Below are 8,961 nucleotides of genomic sequence, written 5' to 3' on the forward strand. Positions count from 1 at the left end.
TTAGGAAATTGAGGCAGATAGAGGTTAAACTGATTTGCTCAGGGTCACATAGCTAGTAAATTTCTGAGGCTGGATTTGAATTCAGGTCTTCTTGATGCCAGGCCCAGTTCTAATTAACTGTACCACCTAACTACCACTAAGCTACCTAGCTAGCATGGTATAGTACAAAGTACACTGGTTTTGAAGTCAGAGGCAGTACTTGGGCAAGTCGTACTGCCGCTCTGGGTTGACTCAGTTTCCCCGTCTGTAAAGTGGAGAAGGTTGAACTAGATGGCTGAGTAAAGAATACCTGAATTCAAATCCTGATTCTGATACATATTGCCACTCTCTAGGTGACCTCTTTTTGCTTGAGGCAACTTTCTTTCTTTTTTTTTTTTTTTTCCTGAGGCAACTTTCTAAGTAATCTGCATCGGTAGAGGGAGTTGCCTCACTGAGAGTGCCCTATTCCTATGAAATTACAAGTCTGATCCAAGATAATTTAAGTATCCTCTGTTATATGGTCACTTGGTTTCTGGACAAGGATCTTACATTTAATACTAATAGTTAAAGTCATAAGATAACATTTGTAAAGTGCTTTGTCAACCTTAGAGTGCTAGTTAAAGGTCAGCTATTATTTGTTGTTATTGTTCAGCCTTCATTCTTGAAGAGGACCAATGACATCCTGAGGCTGATGTCCTGACTTACACATGAAATGGTTTGAACACCGTGGGATTCTTAGCACCTTCTTGACATTTTGCCACTACTCTGCTTCTATGGAAGCAAAGTGAGAGCTATGGAGGACCACTTAGGCTTTTTCTTTATTTCATGAGTTGCTTTATGGCCACATAATTCATTGCCAAGTGGAGAGACTGATTATTGGTAGGGTAGGTAATACAAATTTCTACCACCTCCTCCTCCTTCCACGTAAGGAAGTTCTCTAGAGGTCCACTGTGTCCCCACAAGATTTTGAGACTAGAGAGATTCTGCCTGTTCCAGGAGACTATGTGTAGGCACAAAGCGAAAGGGATGCCTTTGAGTAAGAGGTGTCAGAAAGAACACAGGGGAAGCTGGAAAGGAAAAAAAGAAAGAAGGAAAGGAAAGGAAATGGTTATGCAAGTTAGATATTTCTCTCCCCCCATTTTCCCCATCCCTTCGTAATGATCTCTTCCATTCCAAGGTGATGATCCCCTCCATCCTGTGGCAATGGTCCCTCCATCCCTCTGTGAGGTTTGTACCCATCAAGGTTTCACCCTTCACTATTACCAAGTTACAGACTTTAGGCCTTAATGAAGCAGTAATGAATACAGCTCAGAGTAGTTGCATCCGCTCTTGCTGAGGTCTGACTTGGGACCCAGCCCAATCACTCCTACCCAATCCTTGGAGACCTCAACATTTTCAGTGAAGTGGTAACTGATTCCTAAAGACTCAGGAGTCCTCTTATGAGACACAATGATGGGACATACAAACAGTGGAACACAATAACTTTTGTGTTCAATTGTTGGGTGATTATGACACCCTGTATGCTTTCTTGCTTGTAGATGTGAGCCAATAATCTGAGCGTATAAAATGAGTAACTCATATCTCACTGTGGCTGGAAGTGAGGGAGGTAGCTTGCTTTGGGAAAGACTTCCTAAGTCTTTCAAAGTTGTTTGTCTTTACAATATCGTTTTCGTTGTATAAATTGTTCTCCTGGTTCTGTTCCCTTCACTCTGCATCAGTTCATACAAGTCTTCCCAGGTTCCTCTGAAATCATACCCTTCATCATTTCTTACAACTTTGTAGTTTTCTATAGCATTTATATACCATAACTTGTTCAGCCATTCCCCAGTTGATGGGTACCCCATCAAATTCCAATTCTTTGCCACCTCAAAAAGAGCTATAAATATTTTTTGTATATCCTTAGAGTTTGTTTTTCTTAGGATGAATCCCTCCCTCTAATCTACCCTTTATACTTAATCTGCTCACCCCTTTTTCCTTCTCTCTTTTCTCACCTATTTCCTTGTTGAATGAAATGTATTTTTGTACCCACCTGTATGTGTGTATTCTTTCTTCCTTCAACTAGTTCAGATGAGAGTGAGGTTCAAGTATTAGCTGCTCCCTCCACTCTTTCCTCCTTATTTGTGTGGACAAACTTGCACACCCCAATTATATGAGATAATTTCTAACCCCCCCTCCCATTTCTATTCTGCTTTTAAGGTCATCAGGTCATGACAGAACCATTCTCAGGCCTTTTTTAGGCTTCTTTTATGATGTCTGATAATGATAGGGTTGAAAGACCAGGGTTCAAATCTGACCTCATACACTAATTAGCTGAGTGACCCTGGGTAAGTCACTTAACTCTTGCCTGCATAAAACTAGAGAAGGAAAGGCAAACCACTTTAGTATCTTTGCCCAAGAAAGCACCATGGACAATCGGTCCACAGGGTCACAAAGAGCTGGACATGACTGAAAAACTGAACAACAACAGCAAATGAAAGGATTCAGAGAGGACACATGTATCATGTTCCCATATTAGGATGTAAGCAGTTTTTCTTTGTTTAGTCTGTTTATTGTCATTCATATTTACCTTTTTATGTTTCATTTAACTCCTGTTTTTGAACTTCAAAGTTTCTACACAGCTCTGGTCTTTTTATCAGAAATGCTTGGAAGTCCTCTACCTCATTAAAAATCCAGTTTTCACCTGTAGGATTATATTCACTTTTGCTGTGTAAGTTATTCCCACACGTAAACCTATATTCTTTTCCTTCTGGAATATTGTATTCCAAGCTCTCCTTTAAAGTGGTGGCTGGTAAATCATATGTGACCCCGACTGTGACTCCTTGGTACTTGAATTCTTTCTTTCTGATTGCTTGCAATATTTTTTCTTTGACCTGGAAGCTCTGGATTTTGGTTAGAATGTTGGAGTTTCTTTCAAGAGGTGATTAAGAGTTTTTTTTTTTCTATTTTCACTTTGCCCTCTGGTTCTAAGAGATCCAGGTAGTTTTCTTTTAAAATTCTTGAAATATGATGCCAATCAAGTTAATCAATAAATTCTTGTTAAGTTAATCAATAAAATCATCAAGTTAATCAATAAACACTTATTAAGCACCTACAATGTGCCTGGCATTGTGTTAAGAATGGAAACACAAATAAAAGCAAAAGATACTACCTATCTGCAAAGTTCTCACAGTCTAATGGAGGAGGTAAGATTCAAATAACTGTGCATAAACAAGCTACATATGAGATAAAATAGGATAAATTGAAAATAACCAACAGAGGGAAGATACTAGAATTAAGGAGGATTGAGAAAGGTGGAATTCTAACCTGGACTTGAAGGAAGCCAGGGAAGCCAGGAAGTGAAGATGAATGGAAGCATTCCAGGGGACACCAGAAAAAAAATACCTGGAATTGAGAGATTAGTTGGACCACTTCATAACTACAACAATGCATTAGTATGACTATTTTCCTGCAGCCCCTCCAACAATGTCATTTTCCTTCTTTGTCATCTTTGCCAATCTGGCAAGTGTGAGGTAAAACTTCAGGGCTGTTTTAATTTGCATTTTGTTATTATTAGTGATTTGGAGCATTTTTTCATATGATTATTGACAGTTGGAATTTCTTCCTTTGAAAACTGCCTATTCATATCCTTTGACCATTTATCTGTTGGAGGATGGCTTATAAACTATACATTCTTATAAATTCAAATCCACTCCTTGTACATCTTGGATCTGAGATCTCTATCAGAGAAATTTACTGCAAAGATTTTGTGGGTAGTGATTTCCGAGAGGCTTTTTTGCTGTAATATGCTATATCTCCCTTGTATTCTGAATAGCCCTGAAGGAGTTAGATATGTTGCCCACCAAAAAAAAAAAAAAAAAAAAAAAAAGATATGTTTCCCACCAACAGGCTGTATAGACAGAGAAATTTAAGAAGGGGTAAGGAGCTGGATCAGAGAGAGGGTAATGTCTTTGTGGCCCAGTGTTTAACCGCAGAACCTTATTTTTCGTATGAGGTAGTTTAAGGAGTGCTGGATTTGGAGTCAGCAGACCCAGTTCTGACTCCTGGCTCTGCCATTTATTATCTGTTCTAGTCAAGCGTGTTTGCTTCTCTGTACAATGAGGGTGTTAGACTACAGGTGTCTAAAGTCTCTTCTAGCTGCAAAGTCTGTGATCCTTTAGGGCCTCGGGGTGGGTGGCAATGGAGGGGGCAGCTCCCTCAGGAAAACAATTCTGATGTCTGGGTTACCCCTGGCCCTTTATGGGCATCAAGAAAAGAGTCAGGTGGTACTGTGATTACCACCATCTGCAGAAACCAATTTTGCAGCCCCATCATTATGTCTGAGTGAAGAGCAGGCAGAAAGCAGAGACAGAGTAATTGCTGATTGAGGGAGTGGAGGGGAGAGCTCTCATTCCCCAGTCCTTCTTTCCTAACTCCTCTCCTCCCTCCCACCCCAACCTCTATGCTGTTCTCTCTATCATTTCACCAGAAGATACCCTCCACTCTAGCTGGCCCAATCCTGCCAATCAATCAATCATCAAGCATCTAATACATATCTATTTTATTGCTAAGCATTGGGGATACCAGTACAACGAATAAAACAATCCCTACTCTCAAAGACCTTACAATCTAACAGAGAGACAACAAGTATGTATAAAAGTATAGGCAGAATAAATATAAAGAGAATGAATACAAGATAGTTAGGGAAGGAGAATATTAGTGGTTGGGGGGCATCAGGAAAGGCTTCACGTAGAAGATTGTGCTTGAGATGTCTGAAGGAAGTAAGGGATTCTGTGAGTCAGGGGTGAAGAGAGGAGTGCATTCCAGGCATGGGGGTGGAGGGTGAGGAATGGCCAGTGCAAAGGCAGGGAGACAGGAGGTTGATTGATTGTAAGGAGCAGGGAAAGGCCATTTGGGTTGGAGGGGAGGTAATGTACAAGGAGGCTTTGGTTTTACTGATTTGAAGACCCCTTGAGTTGCATGGTATGATGGAAAGACTCTGTGTCACAGAATCAAAGCTCTAGAAATGGAAGGAAACTCAGAGGCCATCTGGTCTCACCCCTTCCTTTTGTAGATTATGAAACTGAAACCCCCAAAAGGAAAGTGACTTGTTCAAGGTACCACCAGTAATAAAAAAAGATTTGAACCTGGATCCTCTGACCCAGAATCTGTGCCCTAGCTGGTTAACCATAGTTCTCCTCTGCAGACTTCATTCTTCTGATATGTATCTACCTACCTATCTATCTATCTATCTACCTATCTACCTATCTATCTACCCATCTACCTATCTATTTTTTCTGTCTACTTTATCCATCCTTTACCTATTTATCTTCTATCCTCATCTTCTCTTTCTATCCTCTCTTTCTATCATCTACCTATCCTCTAGCTGTAATCTATTCTCTCCTTCCATCCCTTCCTCTCTCTCCTAACTATTCTACTTTATCTATCCATCCTTTATCTATCCTCTATTTATCTACCTACTCTCTGTCATCTATCTAATCTATCATCTTTATCCTCTTTATCTATCTTCTTTCTATCATCTGTCCAGCCTCTAGTTATAATCTAGCTAGCTATCTTCTCCTTCTCTCCCTTCTTCTCTCTCTCCTAATTATCCTATCCACCTATCTACTTATCTATCTATCCATCCATTTATCTATCAGTCATTTATTCCCAACCCCCATCCTGCTTAAACCCAAATTAGGAGGGATCCTTTTTGGAGGAAGAAAATGATGGCAGATAAAATCCTGGTGATGAGTACCCAGGCGGTGGGCGGTGAGGGATGGGCTGGGACTCATTACTGTAATGGTCTCATATGCATTGGGGTGGTTAGCACAGCCACTCCAGAAGGAAATGGGACTACTTAGTCCTATTAGAGCTGTCCTTCAGGCCCAAGCAGCTCATTTACTTGCACTGCATTCTGGGGCCCAGATTTCTGAGAAACCCTCAGCATTAGACAAGAGCCTCTCATTAGTTTGATGTTTGCATCCTTTTCCAAATGGATCTGCACAAGTGGAGCCCTTAGCCCCAGAAAATCAGGAGCACTTGCATGCAAATACATGTAGGCGTGTGTACACACATCCACATGTACACACACTAATAGCAGTCTGTACTCAGAAACACACACACACACACACACATACCAAGCTGCATCCAGAACTATACATAGAGACAGACACACATGCACATATGCACACACATCAGTCCAGGGCCAGAGTCACAGGCATAGGCGAGTGGACATTCCCCATTGCTCCCAGTTCGGCCTTCTGTGACCACACAGAACAAATCTGCTCCCTTTTGACACAAGAAATCCCTTCGGATGCCAGAAAAGAGGCATCATGAACCCCCTAAGTATTTTTTAGGTTGAAAACTTTCCATTATTTTGTTGAATGAATAAACAAATAAACGAATGGATGGATGAAAGAATGAATGAATGAATAGCCAGGGGGAGGTTCTGGGACAGACCACCAGGAGTGGTCTAAGGAGGCCTGTGGGAGGAAGGCTGTTGTCTCAAAGGGACTAATGAAGGGACAGAGACGGCCCAGACTGGTCCTGCTAAGAACAATTCTTACCCATTGACTGACTGACAGACAGACACACATTGTGTGTCTGTTTTAGACACAGAAAGGGGAAGAAACATACACATAGCTTGATTAATCTGGAAGTGGGGGAGAGACACCTCCTTGGCACATCCCTGGTCTCAGTCCTGCCCTCCCTCTGTGAACGTTCCCTCTTAAAGGGCAGGAGCGGCTGAGAGAATAGGTTTGCACTGACTGCTAAGGGCTGCTGTTTCTCCCAGCCGTGTACTTGTACTTGCGAATGGGGTGAAGGTTGAGGGGGAGGATGGGCAAACCTGAGCGCTGTCTACTCTGGCAGAATTAATTCTAAGCAGATACAATATGAAGGGTCTCAAGTGCCCTTGAAGGGAATTAAAAGGCCACAGGCCTCAGGAGGGCAGGGCCACCGGGAGCTAGACTACAGTGTTTTCAATTGCTAACTGGGCCAGGGCCCACCAAGGCACATACAGAACACACAAAAAAGCCACATGTGTTCCCTGAAAAAAAGTTCTGCAGAGGCCCTGTCCTAACCATGGGCCCCTCCCCCAGAGACCTCTGTTACCTGCTTCCGGCTCCCTATCCAAGGGGCAGCTATGCCTTATACAAAGACCTAAGAACCAGTAGGGAAGGCTGTATGTGTGCACACTTGTGTGCATATATGGATACCTGTATGTCTACGTGACTGTCTGGGTGTGCCTGAGTGTTTCCGTGACTGCGGCTGTATGTGACTAATTCTTTGAATATGTTTATGTTTGACTCTGTGTATGAATGTGTGTGGGTGTATTTGTGTCTTTTTGTGGACAAATTAGCCTGGTCTCCTAACCCAGCAGGGCTGAGTTCTGACCCCGGTTCCAGACTAAGCTGCTTGCTAACCCAGCTACGGCCCGAGATTCAATATCTGGACCCTACTCTGCGGGCCCAGGCTCAGAACAGGGGCTCCATCCCCAAGGCCCCACAGGCTTTAGGGAATGACATCGGGTATCCTGGAAGGGTCAGAGTAGGTAGCCAGGATAGGATAGTGTAGTCTCTAGCAAGGGGTGGGGGGGAGGGTTCCTAACTCTAGGGGGAAACTGACAGCAAATATTTCTTTCTCCTTTCTGGCCATGAACTGTATGTTAGGAGGCACTGTGTGGTCTGAGCAGCCTGCTGGGGCCCCCTCCTCATGCCTTCCCCCACATCCCCCCTCCTCTTTAGTACTGTGCTCTATTTCCTGTGCCCCTAATAAAGCTAAGTGACTGTACCAGGGCCTGGACCATCCCCGCCTCTGGCCTGATTAGGGCAAATGGGAAGAGGTCTCGTCCTTAGTCTGGGCCTCAGGGGCTGGAGCCCCCAGGGGAGGAAATGTTGTGCAAGTTACAGCCCTTCATTCATCAAGGGCCCAGGAAGGTGGAGAAGTAAACCGGCCCCCCAGGCCCCAGGGAGTGGGAGCTGCAAGATCTGAGGCTTCTTTCAGGTGAGGAAAAGCAGGGTCTCCCACTGAGCTCCAGACTACAATCCCGGAGAGAGGATGAGAAGGAAAAGAATTGGGAGGAGGGGAGGAAGAGGCTGCAAAAGAAGGGGAGGGGGGGCAGCCAGAAGAAAGGTTTTAGAATACTCTTCATCACAATAGCACAGTTGTGTAGGCTTTTAAGGTTTACAAAGCATTTTTTCATACATTATCTCAGTTAATCCTTACAACACTCCTGGGAGGTGGCTAGGGTAAGTTGCCTTATCACCATTTTACAGATGAGAATACTGAGGTTCAGAGGGTCAAAAATGACTTGCCCAACTACCCAATTAGTAAATAGCAAAGCCAAGAATGGAACCTAGGAAGAAGAGAAGCCTTGATGTGGGAAAAGTCCCAGGCTGGATGTCAGTGGGTCCAGGGTTCTACTTCTGCTTCTGCAGAGGCAAAATGGTCCCTGTGCAAGAGATGGGGCCCAGACAGGTCAGGGAGGGAAGGAGCCCATGATTGCATGGAAGGCTGAGAGCCCAGGGGCCTGGCCTGGCTTCTGAGCATGGAGGTGGGCATCTGTGGGTATGTGTCCATGGCCATATGAGCTTCTCCTTTCAAAGATATTTTATTGATATTTTTCTTTTTATGTCACTGGGTTCCAAGTATATCCCTCCACCACCCCGTAAGCCTTGCAACAGAGAGGAAAAAACAGGAGGAAAAAACCCTTCTGCAACATTAATTAATCCATTGTGGGAGTCAGGAGACATATGCAACGTGCCACACCCAGAGCCTCTCTGGTCTGCGAAGAAGGGAGATGCTTCCTGTCGTTTGATCTTGGTCGCAGAGCTGGGCTCTACGGATTACACATCATCCACTTTGGTGGTGGGGTGCTCGTAGATCTCTCTTTCCACTTACGTAGCCTGATGTCTGTGTGTAGATTGTTTTCCTGGTTCTCTATGGCTGCACTCTGCACTCGCCCCTATGAGCCTCCTCGTGCTCCCAAGATTCCTTTTAATA

Source organism: Vombatus ursinus, unplaced genomic scaffold (genome assembly GCF_900497805.2).
Source record: "Vombatus ursinus unplaced genomic scaffold, bare-nosed wombat genome assembly UNPS02009173.1, whole genome shotgun sequence".
In the NCBI taxonomy this organism is placed as follows: domain Eukaryota; kingdom Metazoa; phylum Chordata; class Mammalia; order Diprotodontia; family Vombatidae; genus Vombatus; species Vombatus ursinus.